The sequence below is a fragment of the Triturus cristatus genome, chromosome 2_1 (assembly GCF_964204655.1).
Source record: "Triturus cristatus chromosome 2_1, aTriCri1.1, whole genome shotgun sequence".
Classification (NCBI taxonomy): domain Eukaryota; kingdom Metazoa; phylum Chordata; class Amphibia; order Caudata; family Salamandridae; genus Triturus; species Triturus cristatus.
The window spans coordinates 126,382,835-126,409,740 of record NC_140581.1 but is presented as its reverse complement, the minus strand read 5'-3'; positions in this window follow the sequence as shown (position 1 = coordinate 126,409,740).

The window sequence follows — 26,906 nt, the reverse complement described above, 5'->3', positions numbered from 1 at the left end:
CATTGCCAGGATTTGCCGGATATCACCTACTGCTCATCATTTTTTCCAGTTTGATCTCCCAATTGATGTCTCACTATTTCTTTCCATGCTGATACCCACCCAATGTCCCACATATATGTATACAGTTTTCTGAGGCACCTGGAGAAGGTAGCTACTGCTCATGTTTCTGCCAAACAAGGAGATGTTATCACCAGCGTTTTGACACAGGCTCACAGCCTGCAGGAGCGTCGCCAGGACAGTATTGTTCTGGCCGCTGCAGAGTTTAGCTTGGCCCCATGAGGGGCAAACGACCAGAAGCAGTGTCCCAATCCCCTGCCGTGCTGTTAGACTGAGGCGAGGTGTTGAGCGTGCAGCAGCCTGGCTGGAGGCAGGTGATGTGGCTGTTGCGCCACCATCAACTCAGCTCTCCTGGAGCAGCAGCAGCTCTGTGCTCTTCTTCACCGCTCCCGTCTAGGACCTGAGTCATTAGTTAGCTGGGGAGGGGCGTGTAAGTGAATCAGCCTGGTTGAGGGCCTGTTGTTGGCACTTCAGCTCCAGTGCTTGTCAGGCCTTGGTGGAGGGAAGAGAGGGTGTATGTTTGCATTGGTCTCGCTGTGAGGCACCTTTCTCAGAGAGGAAAATTGAGAGGATGTAATGTTAGAGTCAGAGCGGGGGAATTTGGAACTATGGACAGACTGAGTTCCAGCCTCAACTCAACATCCTGTGATTCTGGGCAAATGACTTAATTGGCCAAGGCCTAAAATAAAAATGAATTTGATCTTCTGTAATGTGACTGGTGTTCAAATAATTACTGCCCTTGGGCAGAGTTCAAGCTACATAGAACTACAATAAAAACACCCTTCTGTTGTTTTAAGAGTCTGCATAGGCTGGAACATAAGAACGAAAGGGCATTATTAATGCAATAGTAAAAATGTCCGTATTCCTTCTTAACATGGCTTTTCTGCATTTGTTTAGTTTTAACTATCAGTCAGGGATCATTAAAGCAGCTTTAGACCACATTTAAACTGCTTTCGCCTTATGTTTACTGTTTAAACTTTAAAGTACATATTGATCAGAGGAGAAAATATTAGCTTTAGGCAATTTTATTCATTTTCGTCCCAGCAAGGACATTAAAATACCAGGAATGCTGGTTGAAAAAACAGCCAGTTGGCAAACATAGCCAGATTTGTGGCCATTGGGCCACTTTATTTCACCTCGCCCACCCGGCCAAATTGTAGTGCTTCAAGCTTTCACTAATGTTTCTGCTCTATGGGCTTTAAAATCATAATTCAGCAAACATTTTTCTAAAATCGAGACTAGCCAAATTCTGTCTCAAGAATGGTTTGTTATTCAGGAATGAGGGAAACTTTTTTGGGGGTGCCTGGGACGAATTGTGATCCCACTCTAGCCCTGCCTCTATCTGGTATTTTACCGCTAGCTGTGTAGCTCTGAAGCATGCCACTGTGATGAATAAATGCTTGAAATACATTCCACAGTATGTTTTTAGGTCTCGTGACGTAAACAGCACATGCGCTGCTCTCGTCTTACGAGGCCTCTTGCAATCGATACGATTCCAGAAGTCGTCTCGCGGCTCCCACTCCAATTTTCATTGGTGCGTGTCGTTTTGCGTCATGGCTGATGCAAAACACAGTGTAATGATTGCACCGGAAGCAATCATTACACTGAGGGTTGCCACCCTGTCCCCTTTTGGCCCCGCCCACCGGGATTGGATCGTTTACTTGCGGAGGGACACGGCCTCCTTAAATTCTCTGTAAGCACTATTTGCTTGAGTCCTCCTTCTGTCTGTGTTAATGTGTGTTGCACTTGCGAGGCCTGCCCTGTCCTGTCCAAAGAGCCGCAGCACGGCAAACAGTTGCAGCCATGATACAGTGGGCCTCAGTTTAAAGCAGGGCAGCACTACAACTACAGACAAAAGCGATGCTGTCACGCCAGCAGCACCAGTGCTACAGTCGTGCATTCACGATTACAGGCAGCAGCTGCACTTATAGCAACAGCACTACTCATAACATGGACAGCACCAGTGTGACACCGTGTCACACCAATGTTACACTGATGCTGTCACTTTGACACTCATGAGCACCAGTGTTACACGAACAACACCACGATTACAAGTTGCGAGGCCTGCCCTGCCCTGTTAAAACAGCTTCAGCACGGCAAAAAGTTGCAGCCATGATACAGTGAGCCTCAGTTTAAAGCACGGCAGCACTACAGCTACAGACAACAGCGCCACTGTCACGCCAGCAGCACCAGTGCTACAGTCGTGCATGCACGATTACAGGCAGCAGCTGCACTTATAACAACAGCACTACTCATAACATGGACAGCCACAGTGTGACACCGTGTCACACTGATGCGGTCACTGTGACACTCATGAACAACACCACGGTTACAGCGTTTACCACACACTACGGCATCAGGGAGGCACCAAGAACAAAACAGTTACTCCCTGGGGAAGTGGGGAGTGGATGAGAGCGGAAGGAAATAAGGAAGGAGGGGGGATGGAGGGAAAGAGAGGAAGGAAAAGAGGAAGAGGACATCATCTCTCCCAGGGGTTCCTTCCAGGGGCTTGCACGGATAGGTGCCAGCCTGGCACCCTGCCCTCTGACAGGGCCCAGCTTTAAGCACTCAGGCTCTGCCGCCCCCGTGCTGTCTCTCACCTGTCCACTGCGGGGGTCGGCGCCTTCTCCTGCCAAGCACCTCCGTGGAGGAGGTCCCCTCTGCTGCGGTCCACCCCAAACCAAAGGACACTTCTGCCCAAGATCAAACTCAGCATACGGGTACTGCACCCTCTCACCCCTTGAGTTTATATAGGTACTACGGCCTGACCCTGACCCTCCCCACTCCTATCACTGTCCTGCCTGTAGAGGTGCCAGCCAATCGGAAAAAGGGGCGCATTCGACAGGGTTAAAGTTTTGCAGTATTGGGGGTGATGGGGGATGTTTTGAAGCTTCGAAGGATAAGCCCTCTTCCCGTTTCGATTCAATCGATGATTATGTCTCGGCTATAGCTAAAGAGTGCCTAATTCTTATCCGCCGCCCCCGCCTCCCCCTTGTATAGGTTGGTCGACAAGAAGGATGGCCGGGGGTTGTGTGCAGTCTGCCTGTGAAGAGGGGCTGTGTTATCTCCCTTCAAAGCGACCCCACAGAACGGGATCACCCACAGATTTGTAAATAATATCCACATCTCCCAGAATTATCCATTCTGTCTCTTATCAGACACCTTCGACCATCTATTCGCTCTCTAGTCAGACACCTTCGACCGCCTTCTGTCTCTCACCAGACACCTTTGACCGTCTATTCTGTCTCTAGTCAGACACCTTCTGTCTCTAATCAGACACCTTCGACCGTCTTATTCTGTCTCTACATCAGACATCTTCGGCCATCTCTTCTGTCTCCTATCAGACACCAAACAGTCTCTTCTTTCTTTAATCAGTCTCCACCTCCATCCATTCGGCCCCAATCAGACACCTTCGTTCATCTTTTTTCTCTAATCATTGATCCATTTAATCTGTCCCTAATCAGACACCTCTGTCGATTCCTTCGAAGTGTAATCAAAAACGGTGAACCGTCGACTCTGTCTCTAATCAGACAGGCTGTCCTCCATCAGACACCTTCACCTGTCTATTATTTTTCTAAGACTCCTTCATCTGTCTACTCTGTCCCTAACCAGATGCGCCCACTCATTTACTTTATCCTAGCTGGACACATTTGTCCATCTCTTTCTGCTCTGTACAATCAGTGAGTCATCTTCTATTTTATCTCTAATCAGATACTTTCACCATCGGTTTGGTCTCTAATTAGACACCCCCACCGTCTAACCTGTCTCTAATCAGGCACTGTCACTCATTTATTATGCCTCTAATAAGACATCTTCATATATAATCAGACACAGTCAAATCAAAATCAAACTTTATTTCGCATTAAAAATGCATAAAAGTGCATACAATTTCATTTCTTATGTTTTTACAGTAGTTGAGTAGCCACACAATTTCTAAAACAATAAAAAAAATATAAAACCAAATTTACAACAATTAATTTCAATTCAAATATACAAAGGTTCTTTAAAACCTTCTTAAAAATCCTATACAGTTTGACGCACCCAGATATCATTGACATTTGAAATAAATTCCGATATACACCCTTTTACATAAAAGGAGAGTCTGCTATATTAGCTGGTCAGCCATCAATTCACAAAGCGTTAAATACATAAAAAGTAATCTATACATTTATCCATGGGCTATAAGTTAACTGTGTCTCACTAAGCTACCATTGTAGTGGCAGCCCTTCTAGTCTTTACAGCAGCCTGTAACAAGCATTAAAAATGCAATAGGTCTCGCCTTCTATTAAGTTAAAGCCATTTGCTTAGCTTACAATACCATTAGCAAAGCAAATGGCTTTAACTTAATCAAAGGCGCGACCTATTGCATTTTCAATGCTTGTTTTTTGCTGGTGGCATTTCTTTCTGTGCCACTGTGCTTGCTATTCAGATCAGCACTTGCCTGCAAACTGGGATGATGAACTGTGTCTTTCTGCATAATCCTTTAATAATGCATCACTTTGGTATGTATTCACATGTATGTTTTCATACTCCTTAATGTCACACGTGCTTACCACTGTCCATTGTAGGAGCCCCACCAGTCTCATCCAGGCCTACCTTGTCAAAACCATTTCTACACATGCAATTGGTGGCACCTTAGAAAGACGTTTCAAATCCTTGTATATGGACCAATGACAATGAACCTGGCCAACTGTGACTCAGAATTCACTTTTCGCCCATGCTCTTCACATTCAGCTCCCTACCGAGTCCTGAAAAATACTAATGAAGTTAATGTTTCTAAAAGACAAACATTTGACACTTGCTCACTAAGTGTGAACCTCGAAATAACACGAAATTTCTTTAAAAATCTGATTTTAAAAGTAACAGCATATGCATGTATATTTCTCAATAGACATCTATGTAGAGGCTAAATCTTCAAAACGCCTATTTTGTGCACAGGTGTAACAATGGGACAAAGCAGTCACCTTGGACGCAACCTGAAAGTAAGTGCCTATTGGTGCCTGAAAGAAAGCATCGTAAGACCTAATTTCCGAGGGATGCAGTGGAGCAAACCCGTACAACAGCCCTATTTGCGCATGCGTGCATTCTGAGGTGTTTTTGCAACCCACATCACACATCGTTCCTGACGTCAGCAGTGAATGATTCGGGGTCGCCTGGTTCGCTTCCTCTGACGTCAGGTGCAAGACGGAAGAAGACCAACACTGCCAATACAGACGCCACGACACACCACATTCACTGAAACGGAAATCCTCACCTATTAATTGGCGGTGTGTAAAGAGATCCTGCAAACTTTACAGACGGAAACACATATTTAGTGCACAGACCATAATTCATTTTTAAGTATGCAGTTATTAGAGATTGTGCAAGTAGCCACAACTTTCCGTTAAATCAACCAAATGACGCAACAAATAGCCCTGCTCCCGCCACAGATAGGGACAAACACTCTTCAGACAAGACAACACTGCTAAACATGTCTGCAGCCAACCACCCATGGAACTGATGAAAATAGTTAAAGAGGTCAAAGCAGCCCTCACTACAAACCCGCAGCCGCCCCTGCCAAGTGTTGTATTTGGAAGATTCCGAACCATCCACACACCACACCACCATGTACACCATAACAGCAAAATGAAAAAATTCCAGTAACTGCCAATGATCATGCCCAGTCAATCCACCACATGGTCCCTGGATCTTTCAAAAACCTAGGCTCCAACACTACTACGACCCCCTGCACATCATCATCAATGTGGTGGTAGTAACTCCACGGGCTCACAAGCATTGGCAAAGCAAATTGGTTTAAAAGTTTAACATGACATGTTTGCCAATGTTTTGCATATAGCTGTATCTGAACTGGGGTGGCAAAGGGAGCTAAAGAACGATGATGGATTCATTCCAGATCTGTAACTGGGGGTGAGTGTCTGAAAGGTTTTGCGCTCCATCCATCAAATGCTTGTGTTTGCATTCTTCTCCCTAAGTTGGCAGGGTATGCCCAGATGTGGGTCCCTTTCTCACTTTGCCACTGGATTCAAGCTAGCCTGGCTAATGAGGACTGTTAGCCCGAAACCGGTCCCAGGAGGCTTGTTTCCGGTCCAGGGAAGACATGGCTTCTCAGTTCGGGCTGGACTGTTCCCATGAGGCACAGGGTCAGACTGATTTGCATATGGCCATGTCTGAACTGGGGTGGCAGAGTGGGCTAAAGAACGGTGATGGATTAAACCCAGATCTGTTGACTGGGTGTAAGTGTTTGATTGGTTCTGATGCTCCGTCCATCACCACCCCCTTTTGTACCGCTTTGTTCGCCATAAGTTGGCAGGGTATGCTCAGACGTGAGTCCCTTGCTCCCTTTGCCACTGGATTCAAGCAAGCCTGGCTGAAGATGGCTGAAATGCCAGAAACCGGTCCTAGGAAGCTTGTTTCCGGTCCAGGGAAGACATGGCTTGGCAGTTCGGGCTGGACTGTTCCCATGAGGCACAGGGTCAGACTGATTTGCATATGGCCATGTCTGAACTGGGGTGGCAGAGTGGGCTAAAGAACGGTGATGGATTAAACCCAGATCAGTTGACTGGGGGTGAGTGCTTGCAATGTTCAACACTCCGTCCATCATTTCCTTTGGTTTTTGCTTTGTTCGCCATAAGTTGGCAGGGTATGCTCAGACGTGAGTCCCTTGCTCACTTTGCCACTGGATTCAAGCAAGCCTGGCTGAAGACGGCTGAAATGCCAGAAACCGGTCCTAGGATGCTTGTTTCTGGTCCAGGGAAGACATGGCTTGGCAGTTCGGGCTGGACTTTTCCCATGAGGCACAGGGTCAAGACTGATTTGCATATAGGTGGCTCTGAACTGAACTGGGCTCGTCATGAGCACACAACGGGTTAAGGGGGTGGAGAGTTGGTTCACGTAATATAAAGAACGAGACATTGTGAAGAGGTGGTTTACTTACTGGCAGAAAAAAAGAAGGGAAAGCGTTGCGAAGATTTGTATATGTAAGTACGAGGAAGTTTTGACGGAGGGACTGTTTAGTAACATAGAAAGAGGGGAATAATCTGGTATTGCACTGAGATTCATAAGCGTTCTGGTGGGCGGGAAAAAGTCTGCTGAATGAACATTTTCTGATGGAGTGCTGTGTATAATAGAGGGAAAACGTGGTATAGGAACTTATATAAACTAGGCAGCGATAAAATTAGAATTGAACTGATGCAATAGGCCACATGTTGTAACGCTGTTTTTAAAAAAAAACATTTGCAGTGAAATCCCTGATGAAGGGCAGATAAATTGCCCGAAATGCATTGGATTAAGGATGTTAAAATGTACTCGTCGTGTTTGGCAGGAAGAAAAGGCCTGTACGGGCAAACTGCAACATTTGAAAAATTGAGAATACATTGAACTGTCACACATGTGATTGTCACCTCAGAACTACATTGTCTAATGGATTGGATTTTGGCAACAAAGGAAAAAGTAAATGAGAAAACGAAGTAACCTTTTTTAAGGCAGTCAGCTGTGCGTCCAAAAAGGAGCGCCAAGACATAACGCTCCACTCTTGTTTGAGGAGTCTTGTTTTAGCCAAAACCAACATTCTGTGGACAGAAGGAACTGTAAACAGTTTATCAGTCAAAGGCTCAAAAATTATACTGAACAGGCCGAGGGCCAGCAGGGACCCTGCGGGTGCACCGCATGTGATTTACAAAGATCACTACTCTCCAAGTTCCAGATACTGGACTATCAGTACCTCTTTGGGACATCCAAAGCCTTCATCAACTGCCCAGTAACTAGGCTCGATGCAGTTATCACCAAACATGGAAGATGGTAATAGCCTTGAGGCCTCAACTATAAATTGTTCATTAATATCCTTGTCTATATGAAATGGACAGTTTCAAGTGTTCTCAACTCTAGTGGAAGCCCAAAAACAAGAACCAGGAAGGGAAACCTAGGTTATGAGTTCCAGAGATACACTGGGCCAATGGCTACATTTCCCCACTGTGCTGAAAGCATTCCCACAACTACAACACATCTGTACCAGGGCAAAGGAAGCACCCTTCAGACTATAATCGCAGGAACAGAGAGGTGCTCCGGGCTTAAAAAGAACTGCTGGCCACAGCCAGGATCTTCAGCAACCCTGTCTTCCAGAAATCTCTGGCACAACCTTAAGTCACTCTTCAAAACAAAAATAGACTCCCCTACTGCTAACATTGATTCTACAACTGCTCCCCTGTCACATTCAGTACCAAAAGAAATCAGACTCAATGAACGTTCTGCGTTTCCACTCCTGCCACACCTATCATTACTTAAGAAATCATCTCTCTCAGCAGACATATTTAATGCAAAAGTCATCTTGAACCTCCCAGCTCATGTTTGACCATCCTCAACTCGGTAGTGAGAGCGAATGTACACTCCAGCCAGACGCACAGCTTGCTCTGTGAATCATGCCACAAAATCTCCCACAATTCATCCTTTTTTTCATCAGATTTTTTAATTCCTTGTACTCCTTTATTTTCCTTTTGGTTTTTAAAGGTGTTAATCCTGTCACATGTTGGGCACTTAATGTATACAAACGTTTCTTCTGCAACAAATCTGCCAATGCAGGCCTGTCTTTGAAGCATGACATATACATAAACCATCCTCAATAGTGGATCTCTTTAACCCAATGCATTTTGGGCATTTAATCACCCTTCCTCAGAGGTTCACTAAAAAGTTTAAAACACTCAAAAAAATTCACATTAGACAACATTCCCAAACCATTTTTCTCCATTTATCCCAACTTCTGGTGTGTTTCTGTGGGCAGCTCTTGGTGTGGGTTCTTGGTTGCTCTGGCTTAGCACACCGGTCTCCTCCATCTACGTCATTTTGTCACGGTAGGGGGTTGGGGTGTCCCCCACTTGCGTGCATTGTCTCACCTGGCGACTATTGTGGCCACCTCTACCATTATTCGCTCACAACGGCGGCCTCCAAGATTTTCCAGTATACCAAGTAGGCCCATTCTTGAGGTCATGTCCACCACTCTGTCTAGAACACAGGACAACGTTCACTCAATGCCCTGCCGAAAGCCCGTTATTGGGGGTCAGGCCCGTACCATGTGGAAGAAGTCTGTCTCCGTTTGGGCAGTCTCCCGGCTTTCCACAGGCGCTTAGGTGTAAAGTATGTAGCGTGCAGGTAATCAGCCACAACCTAGAGGAGATGGCTAGTTCACAGGGAGCCATCCAGGCATCCCGTCAGTCCACATCCTCCATAGGGCCTTTCGATCTCTCCCATTTTTATTCAAGAGGCAAAAACATCCGTGGTCCATTATGCACCAATGGAATTGTGTCATTGTTGCCATTGTCCTTAAACAACCAAGTGCTGACTGTTGGATCCTCCTGCATTACAGACTTATGTTAGACCTGCCATAAACAGCAAAGGCACTGAAAATAGTACCAACGGGATAACTATCCCCCACCTTGAGAACAACAACTTGTTGAGGGCCTTCCAGTAATACTTGTGGAGCTGTCGTAAGATAGAAGCCGCTTTAATGAACCTCAGGGAAGAGCTACTTGCTGCCCAAGATAAACAGCAAACACTAATACTACTGGGACCCTTGAAAGCATCTGATGCCATTCACAATAAAGTGCTCATCAACAGCCTAATACAATTTATTGTAATAATTAAGGAAGCCTTTACTTGTTTCACATCTTTCCTGGCCAGCCTGGCAAACTGCAGTCACCAAGTTAAACTGAGTTTTACCTTATACCATACGCGAGCATCACCGTTTTAGTCCCTCTTGCGGGGCTCTTCAATGACTATATGGTTTTCGTGAACACTAATTTCATCAGCTACCACAGGCTGATCCCTCCTTTTTCTTTCGACTGATTCACGGACACATTTGAAGAAATTATGGAGCCTGCTAAGTGCCTCACAGAGGATGTTCCTTACCCCTCAAACGGGTCCCCTCCAATTGGCATCCTTGACTTTAGATATGGCCAGAGTAAATTTGAGCAGAAACTGCCTAGTAGCATAAAAGTCATCCAAATAGATCACAGTGTAGCTCTGCACCACATACAGGAGAGACTTCTCAAGGTGCCAAGCTGCACTGAATGGCGGCATCGCGAGGTGAATCCTTCACGTCAGATCAGACCATTCTGACCTGATAAACACTATTTCTAATATTAAATAAGTGTCCCGTAAAATATGCACGGAGGCCCACTCAGACTGGGTGCATAATATTTAAAAGTGGGACATGCCGGATATGCAACCATATAAGCTTTTGCTGTAACAGAATATCAAAAGTGGTAATTGGTACACAGACCAAAAAGAATAATTTCCACTGCAAAGCCTGAGTTATGTTTAAGACCCCTAAATGCTTAACTTGGCCGATGGACAACTCAGGAAATCTTTGCTGCATTTTCCCTAGTGCTAAAAGTCTAATGCATTTGCAAGTTTAGATATTAGGTTAAAACTGCACCACAGAGTCAGAGACAGGCTTTAAAAGGCTACTTCAGAGGGTGGCACAACGAGTATGCAGGTTCACCAGCAGCATTTATCTTACAGGATCTGGGTACATGTAGTACCATTTACTAGGGATTTACACATAAATTAAATGTGCCAATTGTACCATGTTTTAGGAAGAGAGAACAAGCACTTGAGCACTAGAAGAGTGCACAGAGTCCTAAAGTCAACAAAAACACGTTCAGCAACATAGGAGTAGTCAAGGCAAAACGTTTGAGGGACTACCACACAAGGGTGTATGTATGTATTAAATTCTTGTTGAGCGCAACTGTCACCCAAAGGGTATCCTGGCGCTGGACCACAGGTGAGTCATCAGATCCGATACACTACATTACTTTGGAAAGAGATAGGTCTTTAGCTCCCTTTTAAAGGAGGGGAATTCTTGCTTACTCCTGAGCAGCAGAGGGAGAGTATTCCACAGCTTAGCTGCTGTAAAACCAAAGGCACGACCACCCATCCTCACTCTAACAAATTTAGGGACTATGGTCAAAAAAGCCGAGGAGGATCTTAGAGGTCTAGCAGCCTGGTACCACGAAAAAAGGTGTTGAAGTGGCAGCGGTCCCAGCCCATGCAGCGCTCTGAACACAACACAGGCAGCTTTAAAGAGAATACGCTGCTGAACAGGCAGCCAATGGAGGTCAGACAAAGCTTCTGAAGAAGATGCAGAGCGAGGTCGATCTAAAGCCAGTTTGGCCGCCATGTTTTGAACCCTCTGCAGCCTACCTACTAAGGACTTAGGTGCCCCCAGAAGTAGTGCGTTACAGTAGTCTAACCTACTGAGTATAGTACTGCGCACCACCTCTATTCGAGCCTGTGGGGGGAGCAACGGCAAGATTTTGCGTAGGGCTCGAAGCAGGCCCATGCACGTAGCTATGGTCTTATTCACCGAGGCATTTAGTTGCAGCCCCGGCCCGAACACAATCCCCAGGTTACGGGCCGACTCCGCCGCTGTCACCGTACCTAAGATAGAAGCTGGCCAGAAACCTTCTGGTAACGTACGGGAGGGCTGATCCAATGAACAATGAAGCACTTCAGTCTTTGCCCCATTGAATTGGAGTGAGTTGAGTCTGAGCCATTCTGCTGTTTCCGACATACACTGATGGAAAGTGTCCCTCGAAACCGCCTCCTTTCCCTCAAAAGAAAAAATCAGTTGTGTATCATCGGCATAATTGATAACCGAGATGCCGAAAGATTTTATCAAACTGATTAGGGGCCGGAGGTATAAGTTGAAGAGGATCGGGCTGATCGCAGACCCCTGTGGTACACCCTGCTTCACCTGACGTGTATCTGACCGAAAAGGTGGTAAAGCCACTGCTTGCTGCCTATTTTCCAGGTAGGATTCAAGCCAGCCCAGCGCCAGACCACCCACGCCTGCCCCCTTGAGGCGATCCAGCAGGACAGCGTGATCCACCGTGTCGAACGCCGCCGACATGTCCAGCAGCACCAAAAATGCTGCCTTACCCATATCGACACGCGTTCGCAGATCGTCAAGCACGGTGATCAGGGCGGTCTCGGTCCCATGCGCCGGCCTGAAACCAAACTGGGCAGCATCCAAACAGGCGTTGGATTCCAGGAAGTTTGATAGAGTTCTTGTGACCAACTTCTCTAGAATTTTTATAGGGAATGGAAGCAGCGATATGGGTCTATAGCTGGCAGGACAAAGCGGGTCCAGAGAGGCCTTTTTTAGCAACGGTGTCACAATTGCAAGCTTCCAACTATCAGGAACCGTGGCTGAGGTCAGAGACTGACAGCAGATGGTATACAGCGGAGGTAGCAACTCTAACTGAAAGGCCTTCCATATCCTATGTGGCAGGGGGTCCAATGGGGAACCCGACGACACACCATTAGCCACTATGCAGAATTCCTCCAAGGACGGGGTGGGAAAACAGGATAATAATTGTTGTTCACCCTTAACCTCCTCAACACCCGAAGGGTGAGGGGGTTTCTGTGGGGAGGACTCCATCAGGGCCACATGGCTCGGAGTCGTGAGGCCACTCAAGATGAGTCTGATTTTTTCCTCAAATGCAGAGGCCAATGAATCACACAGTTCCTGAGATGGTGTGGTAACTGGGGCTGCAGAAGCCGGATTTGCCAAGTTGTCAACCAGCTTAAAGAGGGTCTGCGATTTATTAGTGGCTTTAGTCAAAGAATCTTCCAGGAACTTCGCCTTAGCCAACTTTAGATGGTCTTTTTATTCCCGCAGGGCCTGTCTGTATTGTGCACGATCTGAGTCTGCATACCCTCTCCTCCAAGCACGTTCCGCCTGTTTACAGCGGAGTTTCTGTTGGCTGAGATCACTGGTGAACCAAGCATTGGTTCCCCGAGGCTTGTTCTTCACCCTTTTTAAAGGGATCAGTACATCCAGAGATGTTACAATCTGTTTACACAGGGTAGTATAGCTTTTATCCACCGTTTCCTGCGCCTCAAAAGTTGTAGGCAGCAGAGAAGGTAAATTTGACCCCCTTAGTAGACGGGACCACTGTCTACTAAATTTATACCCAGCCGAACTGTCACTGCGCTGCACTCCAGCCACAGAAATAGACATGAGGATCAGAGCATGATCAGTCCAGCATTGATCCAGGACTTCATTAATGGCGACCAATTTTTTATCAGGGTGTCAGGTCTAACAATACCATCCTGCCATTTGAGATGGGCTGGGCCTTGAAGGGTGTCAACTTTTCAGCACTTCTGGCACAACACTAATTATTATTCGAGTTTTTCTAGATCAGGGTTCTCCAAAGTCGGTCCCGGAGGGCCGGATCCTTGCCAAATTTTTAGCATATCTCCATTTAGATACATTTAGTTATCATTAAAATCTGGCATGGATCCGGCGCTCTAGGACAGACTTTGGAAAACCCTGTTCTAGACGACAAAAGGCTATCTCACCTGCTCAAGCCCCTCAAACCCACCACTGGACTTTCCAAGTAAAATGAGAAAAATATCAACTCAATTTATGATTCCGTGTTGTTGTACTGATAACATTGAAATAACATTGCTACTGCTGCAGTTTCAGCAATGTCATTGCAACAGGTATCCATTAACACAACTTACACGGGGATCCCAAGAAGAGACTTGGCAAATCATGCCATTGCCCCCTACTTAGTGTAGGAGACTCTAGCCACATCAGGCCTGCCCGAGACTTGTCACTGACTCCCAATGAAATATACCACTTCAAGGCTTTGCACAACCCCCAAACCCCTCCAGTTTTGTGACCTGGATGAGCAATTCACACTTTTATGATTTATGACTTTTACATTTCTGCCTGTGATCCCTCTTGCTGGCCCAGTGGCTTATAGCATAGGGGTGTTGGGGCCTTAACAGCTGTATGAATGTAAGTCTTAAATCGTGCAATCACTAGTGCAACTGAGATCTGCTGCCCTGAACCTTCTGACCATGCACTCACCCAGGTTGAAAGGATCTGTAGACAGAGGCCTACTCTTCCATCCAAAGCATTCCCTTGTATTAGAAGACTACCCTTCTGCAAATTGGTTTCAGCGGCTCATCAGGGGTATGAAGTGCTATATAAACACAAGCACAGTACTGAACCACCCAACACCTCCCACCCAACAGCCAGTCCCACATCCAGCACCAGTGCCTGACCCTTTAGGTTCCTGAATAAAATGCCTCTTTTTTCAAGCCTGCAACTCTCAGGAGGCACAGAAGAGTCCTGAAGCAATCCAGCACTGAGTGCAGCAGAGCGGATCTGCTCTGCGCCTCCATACTGTGCAACGCACTTTCCAATGGTATACATGTTTATTTATTAATTTATTTCCGTGTAACAGAAGAATTCCGACAAGAAGTGGCGCCCCACAAATATTGTCACGATACCTAGGTCACCAAGAGTTTTTGGGGAGCACATATATTAATTGAGTAAGGGTTGAATTGGTGTTTTTTGGTTATGCAATAATACAAGATCTTAACAAAGAGTCCTGAAAATACACATCGCTCCAGCGAGGACAGTGCAGTGAGGTGGGGTGCACATTTATACTGGCTCTAGGGAGGGAGAGGCTCCCGGAGGGCACCCTTCAATGGGTTTAGCTACAAGATAGAGCCCATCTCACTGGAAGGAAGTTCTGGTCCAGATCTAGAAGACAGGAGTGGAATCAAAATATCCCCACATCCCCAAGCGCATTGAAGGCACATGAGCACAACATAAAGCGCTTCAGAAGAAATAAATACAATAGACCAAATGGAATGAACTAGGATGCCCTGGGAATGGGGCACAGCAGAATATTAGCTGCAGTTTAACAAGACTCCTAAAAGTGAATTTTAATCACACATATTGAATAAAAATTTGCATAGCCAATACGTCTCGCCTTTGGGACCTTATAAGTGTTTAGTTATCCAGCACAATATCCTTGGTGCAACAACATCAAGTGTTGCATGGCTAAACACTTATAAGGTCACAAAGGGGAGACCTATTGGCTATGCCAATGCTTGTTTTGAGTGAGTGGCTCGTGCAGGTATGCCAGTTATGTTAAGTCATGTTACTGGGTACTTATAGAGCGCGCGGCTACTCCCAAGAGTGTCCCAGCGCTAAGGAAAAAGAAACAGTGGCAGAACCAAACAGGACGCATAGAGGCCGCTGAACTATTGTGCAAACAGCCACGTTTTTAAGCTGCGTCTGAAGCTGAGGAGATCCTGCGCCTGACGCAAGGCTGGAGACAAGTTATTCCAGAGCCGAGAGGCCACCATCTGAAACGACCGTCCTCCCAAGCGAGAGCTGGAAAACCTTGGGATCTGCGAGAGTGGCAGATTAGAAGACCTCAAACTTCTAGATGAAACATAGTGCTGGCACCTGTTTCTCAGACATAGGGCCCCAATATTGTGGAAGGCCTTATAAGCCAGCACCAAGGCCTTAAAATTAACCCTTTTGCGTACTGAAAGCCAATGCAAGGACTTCAGGTGAAGAGTCATGCGAGTCCTGAGGTCCACCATAAGTATGGCTCTAGCGCGGCATTTTGAACCACCTGAAGGCGGCCAATAAGATAATCCGGAAGGCCGACGTAAAGAACGTTTACATAATCAAGACGTGACAGAATCCATGCTTGTACTACTGTTTTCCTGTGGGAAACTGGAAGTAACGGGAGGAAATTACGCAGCATTTTCAGTAGGCCAAAACATGTGCCAGCCACAGCCTGAACCTGGGATTTCATGGACATATCCGTGTCCAATTTTACCCCAAGATTCTTGACAGTTGTGGCTGAGGTAGCAGGGGGAGACATGTTCTGTGGCCACCAGTCACGCCACTCTCCCACCGGATTATGACCGAAGAAAATCATTTCTGATTTCTCCGAATAGCATAGTAGTTGATTCTGTTTAAACCACTCAAATACTGCTGACAAGCAGAGGTTTATCTCGTTCCCATTAAGGGCCTCATCCTTACCACACATGAACAACAATTGTGTATCGTCGGCGAAAGAAATTATTTTAGCGCCATATTGTTCTGCCAATGGCGCCAAAGGGGCCATAAACACATTAAACAAAGTGGGGCTTAAAATAGATCCCTGTGGGACACCTACATTCAGAGGCGGGATAGGGGCCGCAAAAGGGTGTGACCAAACTGTTTGCTGACGATTCTCAAGATAAGATCTGAACCACTGCAGGACCGTGCCCCCAATACCACATCCTTGGAGTCTACCCAAAAGGAGTTCATGGGGAACGGTATTGAAAGCTGCAGACAGGTCCAACAGTATCAAAACTGCCTTCCCTCCTTTATCAAGTGTGGCCTTAATGGATTCAGATATTTCCAAAAGGGCTGTTTCCGTGCTAAAATTAGCTCGGAAACCAGATTGGCTTGGATGTAAAACACAGTTGGTCTCAACAAACTCCGCAACAACCTTATTTACAAATTTCTCCAAGGCCTTGGAGAAAAAAGGCAGCAACTGTGAGGTAGAGATGCTGCGAGTGCTTTTACAGGAGCCCCTGTGACATTGCGCCTCTTCAAAATGTATCTTGGGTCTGGTATAATACTTCTAGTCCCTATTCCCGTCTTCTCGCTCCCAATGCATCTTTAAATGTCCCATGTACAGCCGGGGTTGACACTCCTATTAACCCTGCCCTCCAGTGACACTTCACCCGTCACGGGTGGTGGTGGATGTGGTGGTGATGGGCATGGTGGTGGACTTGGTGGTGGTGGATGAGGTGGTGGATGTGGTGGACGTGGTGGTGGTGGTGGATGTGGTAGTGGACATGGTGGATGTGGTGGTGGTGGTGGATGTGGTGGTGGTGTTGGATGCGGTGGTGGTGGTGGACGTGGTGGTGGTGGATGTGGTGGTGGTGGATGTGGTGGTGGACATGGTGGTGGATGTGGTGGTGGTGGATGTGGTGGTGGATGCAGTGGATGTGGTGGTGGTGGATGGGGGTAATAGACGTGGTGGGCGATGTGGTGGTGGTGGACATGGTGGTGGAAGATGTGGTGGACGGGTTGGTGGTGGTAATAGACATGGTGGTGGATGTGGTGGTGGACGTGATGGTGGACATGGTGGTGGAGGACGTGGTGGTGGAGGACGTGGTGGTGGAGGACGTGGTGGTGGTGGACGTGGTGGTGGACGTGTGGTGGTGATGGACGTGTGGTGGTGATGGACGTGTGGTGGTGATGGACGTGTGGTGGTGATGGACGTGTGGTGGTGATGGACGTGTGGTGGTGATGGACGTGGTGGTGTTGGATGAGGTGATGGTGGACGTGGTGTAAGTGGTGGTGGATGTGGTGGACGTGGTGGTAGTGATGGATGTGGTGGTGGACATGGTGGAGGTGGTGGTGGACATGGTGGTGGATGCAATGGTGGACGTGGTGGTGGTGGACGTGGTGGTGGTGGACGTGGTGGTGGTGGACGTGGTGGCGGTGGATGTGGTGGACGTGTGGTGGTGCTGGTGGAGGTGGTGCAGGTGGTGGTGGATGTGGTGGACGTGGTGGTGGATGTGGTGGACGTGGTGGTGGATGCAGTGGTGTTGGTGGACATGGTGGTGGTGATGGTGGATGTGGTGGTGGAGGACGAGGTGGTGGTGGTGGTAATAGACGTGGTGGTGGATGTGATGGTGGTGGTGGTTGTGGTGGTGATGGACCTGGTGGTGGTGGATGTGGTGGACATGCTGGTGGTGGTGGACATGCTGGTGGTGGTGGACATGGTGGTGGATGTAGTGGTGGTGGTGGAGGTGGACATGGTGGTGGTGATGGACGTGGGGTTGGTGGACATGGTGGTGGACGTGGTGGTGGATGTGGTGGTGGACGTGGTGGTGATGAATGTGGTGGACGTGGTGGTGGACGTGGTGGTGGTGGACATGGTGGTGGTGGACATGGTGGTGGTGGACGTGGTGGTGTTGGTGGACAACTATTGGGTGGGAGGATGCTGGAAGAATGTGGAAGGAGAGGAGGATCTCGAAGGGGGCACATGGGAGAGCAGAAAGGCCGACTATTAGAAACAAAAAACGGCGAGTAGATAGAACACATAACAGATTTAACGGGGTGGTCCCTTTTTATAGCGCATGTGAATGTTCCTTAGCACCCAGTTTTTAGTAAACAGGGGGACCATGGGAGATTAATTGATTAATCACGCATGATGATCGCGTGCAATTAATTGATTATTCCCGCATGATGATTGTGTGCGGAAGCTGGTGTTACAACATTTAGTAATCTAAATGTCAACAAATTAGGTACAAGGCTACATCTCACGGGAGGTTAGGGAAGACCACTGCTTTCACTTTTCAAGCACTCGTACTCGTGGCGGCATCCACCTTGCGGGAGCGAGCAGCGGCGCGGCTACATTAATTACAAACAGTGCACCGCTGCCCGCTCCCGCAAGGTGGATGCCGCCACAAGCACGAGTGCAAGTGCTTGAAAAGTGAAGACCGATTGCTAAAGGCCCTCTCCTAGAAAAGCGCATTCGCGCTGCCTAGGCGAGACCTAAAAAGGGAGGCACGGCTTTATATAACGGGTGCACTCCTTTTAGCAGCATTCAGGAAAGATGCGCGCCAGTCTTCTGATATTCATGCCAACACAGTGGTGTGTGTGTGAGCGTTACATAAACACAACGAGTGGAAACACATTTCCAGGTGAACCAGGGTGTGTCCTGTAGAAAACTATTACGCACAGTTTTGCAATCCCGTCGGGTACCTGGTAAAAGCTTAATTTTCAAGAGAAGCCCATGGCACAACTTATGTAAGAGCAGCTACAAAACAAATCAAACCATTCAGTAAATGATTATTGCATTTCTTGGAATGATATTCTGATGGATGAGACAAACATTGCATATTTTTGGATTATTTTCAGTTTCATGCAATTTTCAGTACATCCACAAACGCTTACACACAATGAAGCTAAATGGAAGGACTCTAGACTTCTTGTTGTTTTGAATACCTGACATGGATCCGACATTTATATAACTAAGAAAATATGGCACTACCCGCACTCCTGAAGCAATGAAATTAACTCCACCCTTCTCCTTTCTTTTCATATTCAGGGGTGTACAGTAATAGGCAATAGATCTGGTCTTAGTCATAAAAAGAAGGTTTAATGAGATAGGTAGGGTCATAACCTGGCTCCATTCATTTACAAATATAACCTAATGTAATACATTACTTACTATCTGTCCCCCAGCTCCTCAATCAATTATTCAGGATTTATAAAGTGTGGCTAATCACCCCATAGGGTATCCAGGCGCTTGCATGCCCCGGAGGCTTATTCGAACAGCCAGGTCTTGAAAGCCATTCGGAATTCCGGAAGTGAAGGTCCTAAGGGGCGCATGGAGGCTGTTCGAGGTCTTTGCTACAATGTGGGAGGAGCGTCCACAACTTCTGCTTCGGTAGATGCGGGGAGTATGGGCAAATGAAAGGTCACCTCCACTTGGTCCTTACACAGATGACCCAGACGTCATTTGAACAACTGGTTTCTCCCACAGGTCTCCTTGCCCAACCCTGAATTATGTCTCCTGTGTGGTGTAAGGGATCTGTGTGTTCAATCTGATTTGTCCGGATCTGTACATCCAGCACATCGGGATCGCTAGGGGCCCCTAGACAGCACATATATTGAGCCATTATAAACATCTATTTGGGTCATTCCTGTGGAAGGAAACACTGTCTACAACAAACCTATTCTTTTTAAATGACATTGACCCAGTGAGCCCATTCACATAAGTGCAATCCCAGGCAAACAGATAGAAATACCGCCTATCTATCTAATATTTACCAACTTACATACAGGGGAATACCCTTGTCTTCAACATCCAAGCTAGATCCTGCCGAGGTGGCTAGAGGTTGAATCCACACTGCGGCAATAGGGAACAACATCGAGCTACAGTCGACACTGATGAATTAGCTGCACTGCTGCATCTGGACCTTTCTGCTGTCTTTGACACGGTCTATCATCCCACTCAGCTCCATCAACACTAATCTAGAGATAAAAAGCACTCTCCTTCACTGGAATGTTTCTTACCCAACAGATACTTCATTTTATCTGAGCCTTCCTCCTGCTTGGACCCTTTCCCCTCGTCTGCAGGAGTCCCACACTCCTATATATCCAAGACCGCTACTTAAACAGACCTCCTCCTTCAACCCCAAGTCCCATGGCATACAAATTACACTGAAACTTCACGCCCAGCTGAGCTTGCGGTCAGCTAATGGCCCCAAGTGGTAGGTCATTGGATGGAAGCAGATCACCTCAAACTAAAATATTTAAAAACGGAGATCCTGGTCTGTGGCAAAAGGAGCACCTACCACTCATCCCATCCAGCACCTACGACTCATTCCATCCAGCATCTAGCCACAGCAGCTTGGCCTCCCGCCTAACTCATCACTCCAAGTAATGGTGATCTAGAAAGGTGTGATCCTGGATACAAACCTTTCCACTATCCCTGCAGTGAACCAAGTTAAGAAGGTTTTTTTTTTTTTTTTTTTCAAAAACCTTTATTCAGCATAGGATAGCAGTACACAGCATAATGCCTACAACCACAAGTGGCCGGCAGCGTGTTATAAGAAATGAAGGGCGGTGGTGTACACAGCGGTTCGCCTACAACCCGATACGGGCCGGCCGCGTCACAATGATCACACATATACAATATAATAGCCCACCGGGAATTGCAGCATTAACAACTAAACAAAACACCTAAATAAACCCCGCCTCGCTAACCTCACAGTGAGAGTAACCCAAAAGAAAGGTCGACATTCCGCATCGCCTCCTTAAGCATCTAGAGTGCAAGAGCCCAGTCCTAGCCGTGGGGGGAAAGAGGGGCAGAATTGCCCGGCAGCAGCGGGTTCGACAACAAGTATGACTTCAAGGGTCCCCATATGTCCCGGGGCCGGGATGCCGATGGCAGGAGATCAGAGTACAGGGCAAGCTGGTCCTGCCAAAGAATCAGTGTCTGCAACCAATCTTTAAATTTCGGCGCCCTCCCTCTGCCCCACCTGCCGGCCACCCTCCATTTGGCGAGAAGGAAACAGATAGAGGCAAACCTCCTATGTGCCACAGGGAGCTTCTCAGTGTAACCCAGGACGCCCATCAGTGGAGACAACGGCAGCGGGGTCCCCAGCATCTCCCCAACGGCATCAAATACCTGTATCCAATAATCGTGTAGGGCCGGGCAACTCCAGGCCAAATGCAGCACGTCGGCCCCGTCTGCTCGGCACCTGTCGCACCTGGCATCAGCCCGCAGCCCAAACCGCTTCAGACGAGCAGGCGTATGATAGTATCTCTGCACGTATTTGAAGTGCGTAATGCGCAGCCGGGCGCTCGCGGACACCCTCTCCGTCTGCGCACAAAAATAGTGCCACTCCTGTTCCGAGATTTCCTGACCCAGGTCCTGAGACCAACGAGCTCGGGCAGCACCCTGTGGCGCGCCAACTTCAGCGTATAATGATTTATAAAGAGTGGAGACCAAGTGGGACGCAGTCTGCGCCCCCAAGAGAAGATGGATCTGGGGGAGCACCGGCGGCTCCTGTGGGTACCCCGGGGTGCAGGCTCGCATTCACTCTCGCAAGCGCGCATATAAGAAGGTTTCCATAGCATCAGGGGGAGGTTCCTGACATAGCTGCTGGAGGGTGACAAACGTCCCATTAGGGTAGATGTCTCCCCACGAGCTGATCCCCCGCCGTTTCTGAAGTTTGTGGAAGATGCCCTCCCGAAGGAGGGACAGCTGGGGGTGATACACCAGCGGCATCCGGGGGGAGTAGATCACTGGGGCCTGCAGTTTATTCACAATCCAACCCCAAGCCTGCACCGTACATTCTATGGTTGTGGGTTCCCGCACTCGCGTCGAGATGCGCTGCAGGAGCGCCCCCTCCAGCGGGACAGGGTCAGCCAGCCAGTGCTCCACAGCCATGTGAGCCGTGTATTTTGGCCCTCTGCACCAGTAATGCGCATAATGCGCCTGAGCGCACATATAATACAATTCAAAGTTAGGCAGTTCGAGGCCCCCGTCCGAATACGGACTAGCCAGCGTGTCCCACCTTATCCGTGGCTGCTTGCCGCCCCACACAAGGCGCAAGAGAGCCGTGTGTAGCGTAGAAAAGAAAGGGCGACCCGGGAAGTAAGGTATGTTCAGGAAGAAGTAAAGGAATTTGGGCAATACCACCATCTTAACTAACGAGATCCTGTCAGCGATTGAGAGAGGCATGGCTATCAATCGAGTGATCGTGTCAGAGAGCGAGTCCATGGCACGCCCATAGTTGTCTCAGAGCACTTCCTCTCGGTCCAGAGCAACATTCACCCCAAGGTATCGGACAGTGTCAGTGCACCATTCCAGCGGGAAGTTCAGCTCAAAGGGAACCACCGCCGGAGTGAGCGGGAGTATTTGAGACTTCGCCCAGTTGATCCGTACGCCAGACAGCCCACCAAAGCGAACGAACTCCCGCAACAGCGGGCTCAGATTATGTTTCGGGTCCTTAACACAGAGGGTGACATCATCGGCATAAAGCGAGATCAAGATGGGGCGCAGCAGGCATCGCAGCGCCTTTTCCTGATGGTATTGGCGCACCTTCGTCGCTAGCGGCTCCATCGCCAGGGCGAACAATAGCGGCGATAGCGGGCAGCCTTGCCTAGTACCGCGCGTCAGCAGGAAGGGTCTAGAGACAAGGCCGTTGATTTGTACCCTAGCCGCCGGGGCAGCGTAGATAAGTTGCATCCAAGCCGAGAAACCCACCGGGAAACCCATGTTGCGCAGGACAGCGTGCAAGAAATGCCCACTCTACAGAGTCAAACGCCTTGGTGGCGTCCAGGAACACAGCCGCTAAGAGCAACTGCGGGTCCACCTGCTGTATGATCGAAAAGAGGGTACGGAGGCTGTGGGACGTGGACCTCCCGGGAATAAATCCCGTTTGGTCTGGCAGGATCAGCCCATCCATCAGGAGGTTCAACCGGTTGGCTAGCAGCTTGGTTAAGTATTTTGCTGTCCACGTTTATAAGGGACAGGGGCCGATACGAGTCACACCTGTCAGGCAGCTTGCCCGGCTTCAGGATCGATATAATTAGGGCGTCTCTCATTGTAGGCGGTAGCTCCTGCGTCTCCAGAGCCTCCGCATAAACCGTCTGCAGGATGGGGCCAAGCAGATCAAAATACTGCTTATAAAAGTCGCTCGGGAGGCCATCGGGCCCAGGCGCCGTCCCAGATCTCAACTGGAAAACAGCTTCCCTCAGTTCATCATTTGTGAATGGCGCACAAAGGAATTCTCTCTGGTTATCAGCCAGATACCCTAGAGTAATGACGCTAAAAAAAAGTGGGAGGTCCGCTTCGTTGATGCCTTTGGAGCGATATAGGTCAGCATAGAAATCGGTGAAGGTCTGTAGAATCAAGGCCCCATCTTTGTGGGTGTTGCCCTCCCTATCCTCCACCTCCAGAACGTGATTGGCATGCCTCGGCAGTCGGATGTCCTGTGCCAAGGCCCTGCCGGGCCTGCCACCCTCCCTGTATCGCCTCGCCTGAGCATACTTCCCCCTGAACTTCATCTCCCTGTCAGCTGTATCAGGGTATTCTGTCATCAGATCCCTCAGTTTGGCTCTCCCCTCCCCGTCGCCCTGCCGCCAGATGTCTGCCTCCAACCTCTTAAGGTCATCCTCCAGTCGACGGAGCAGTCGACGAATATCCCTCAGTACCCCAAAGCTCTTGGCCATACAGACGCCACGTATAGTCACTTTGAATGCTTCCCAAAGCGTGCCTACTCGCTGCACTGACCCCTTGTTCCTGTCAAAAAAGTCGGTTATAGCCTCCTCCAGTTCTGTATTAAAGACCTCGTCTAGTAGTGCTTCCGGCGCTAGTCGCCAACTCCTGGAGCCCGCCAAAGAGCCCGGGATAGTCAGAGTGAGGCAGACCGGAGAGTGGTCAGTTAGTGTGCGGGCCAGGTGATCGACCGCCCGCACCCAGGTGCAGACCCCCCTAGACCCCAGCCAGTAATCCAACCTTGACCATGAGGCATGCACGGTTGAGTGGAAGGTCCCCTCCCTTGCCGCTGCATGCCTGTGTCTCCACAAATCTACTAGTCCCTCGCCGTCAATTAGACCCCGCAGCGCCCCCTGGCTACGCGTGTAATGGTGGGGCAAGTGTGTAGACCGGTCACTGGCAGGATCACTGACCGTGTTAAAATCTCCCGCCCATAGCACATGAGTGGCGCCCACCTCCAATATCTTCCCCCACAGAGCGTTCAGGACGTCAGGACTGTCAGTGTTGGAGCCGTAATAACTAACAATGATCACCGACTGTGTTCCCAGAGTGCCCCACATCATGCAGTATCTGCCTTCTCCATCGCGTCTCATCCCACCACACCTGAAGGGCGTCCCTCGCTTGATCAGGATGGCCGTGCCTCTTGCATATGTGGAATATGCCGAAAACACCCGGTGGGCGGCCCACCTGTTCCCAAAGGCCGGGGGGCAGCGGGGATCAGTGTGCGTTTCCTGGAGGGCAGCTATACTAATGTCATGTCTCTCAAGGTAAGAAAGGATCTGTCTTTTCTTCCTGGGATCGCGCAGACCCCGTACATTCCATGACAGGAGCTTGATCACGGCTCTATGACTCCCCTCCATAAGGCATGAAATGCTGCAAAGATGCATGACTCCTCAGGCCGCGGCCATGGCAGCGCAACCACCCGGACCCAGTAATGAAAGACGGACATGATTTCAGCAATGTAACGTATCGTAAACCCTCATACACGTCAGGGCTCTCTGCACAACAGCCAACTCTCGATTCCCCGTGAGGTCTTCCCGGCGGTAACCCCCCCTCCAACTCCCCCCACAACAGCGCCCCAATCGCGCCGGAATCCCAGAACCCTCCCCCCTCCCTTATAAAATTAAACATATGCAACCTCGAAACAGATCGAGTACCAAACTCTTGTAACCTTATTATACGTAGGTACAGGGGACCGCCCTTAGGGGGGCGCTGGCGTGCCTCTCAAACCCTCGCGTCCTGCCGAACCGCGGAACTTCCTAGGCCTCTCCTTTGGATCTGAGGTGGAGGAGACCCAGGGTGGAGGGTGCCCAACCTGAAGAGGAAAGACCCCTGCAAGCTCAATCCAAGGGTGCCCGTAGGTCTGGGCAGCAAAACCATTAACAGTAAAGGCCGCACACTAGTGCAGCAGCAACCAGACCGACACACACCACACAGTTCGACACCAGGCATAGTCACTTATCTGACGATGGCAACACAGGCACAGGAGCACCTCCCCTCGTGTCCGAGGGGCCGGCCTGCCCAGCAGCGCAACAGTGTGCCAACAGCCCTCTTCGAGGCGGGCCGTCGTCACCCGCGGCAGCGGGCAGCATTAGTCAGTCGCCCCCCGGGGGAGACCGTTGGCCGGCGCGGGTCCCCTTGTTGGCATGGTCGGGGGAGGTCCGGCGGAGAGACCTCAGGAACTCCTCCGCCTGCTGTGGGTTTGTGCAAAGGATCGTGCGGTCACGGTGTTTTTTCCGTAGCTTAGCTGGGTAAAGTAGGGCATATTCGATGTTTTCTTTGCGCAACTTTTGCTACACCTGGATGTATTTCCGCCTTGCTTCTTGCACCGCCATGGTGAAGTCCGGATAAATGGAGAATGAGTTGCCCTCGTATTGCAAGTCCGGGATGTCCCGCGCCTTCCTCAAGGCGGCGTCGCGGTCGCGATAATTTAGCAGTCTGGCAACTATGGGTCTAGGCGGTGCACCCACCGGTGGTCGAGGACCCAACGATCTATGCGCTCGTTCTACTATTAGGTGCGCCGAGAAGGAGGATGCCCCCAGAGTGGAGGTCAGTAGCCGCTCAACGTAGTCCTCCATGCGCCCCGTGACCGTGGTCTCTGGAATACCTATCAGACGAATGTTATTCCTGCGGCTGCGCGCTTCTAGGTCCTCGTTTTTGGCGGCAATCGCTTTTAGCAGCTTGTCCATTTGCGACATCTAAGTGGCCAGCGCAGGAGAGGTATCCTCAGTGGCCGAGATCCATTTCTCCGCCTCCTTAAGCTGCTCCTCGTGTTTGTCCACCTTCAACACTAAGAAGTCGAGCCGGGTGTTGATAGTGTCCATTTTCCCAGAGAGGGCGTTAAGGCTCTGTTGCATCGCTATGAGCAAAGTTTTTAGTTCGTCGCTGGGGTTGGGCTCAGACTGGGTCGTCTGCGATGGGCCAGGCTCGCCCGCCTCGTCAGTAGAGGAGCGAGTGGCCGCCTTCTTTTGTTCGAAGAGCAGTTTAGACTGCCGCATGTCTGTCTTCCCCATAGCACCGCTCCACCGTGTATCCACAAAGCACAGTTAACTCACAGTCGCCGTCCAGCAGCCAGCCACCACCAAAGCACCAGCAGCCTGCCAGCAGTATCACTCGTGACCTCCAGCGTCGGCAGCAGCCGCACTCCGTATGCCAAGGGCAGGCTCTCAGGCAATGGTCCCTCAGACCTGAATGGCGCAGGGGCCGGCGACCTGGCGCGGCGAAGCAACCATCGGAGGCAGACCAAATACTCCGTGCAATCCTCGAAAGCGCCGCAGACAGGCCTCCGGTCGCACCACACAGCCCGCTCGCGGCGCGTGCAGGGGTTCCGAATGGCAGGTCGCCCTCAACCAGCGCGCGACCCCACAGCCGCGGTCCAGCGCTCACCGCATCAACTGGACACGAAGCACCACGCCGTTCTCCGCCGCACAGCACCTCCAGGCCACAGCAGTTAGTCGACACCCCGGGACACCTCATCCAGCGTCGCATCCACGAGCTCTCACCCCGCGGGTGCAGCCGCGCTGCCCCGGTCAAAGCACCTCAGGAATCCCCCCGGAGGGGGACGGGAATCACCAGGCACCCGGGCGGCCCAGCCGCTGCTCCCGCTCACGATGGGGCTCGCCCGGGACAGCAGGCGTGTGTAAGGCTCCAGGAGGACCGTCTCTCTCTCCCCACCCCCGCTCCAGCGAGACCAGTCCGCCAAGCGCCCAGCAGAGCTCCGGGCCCAGCACCTCG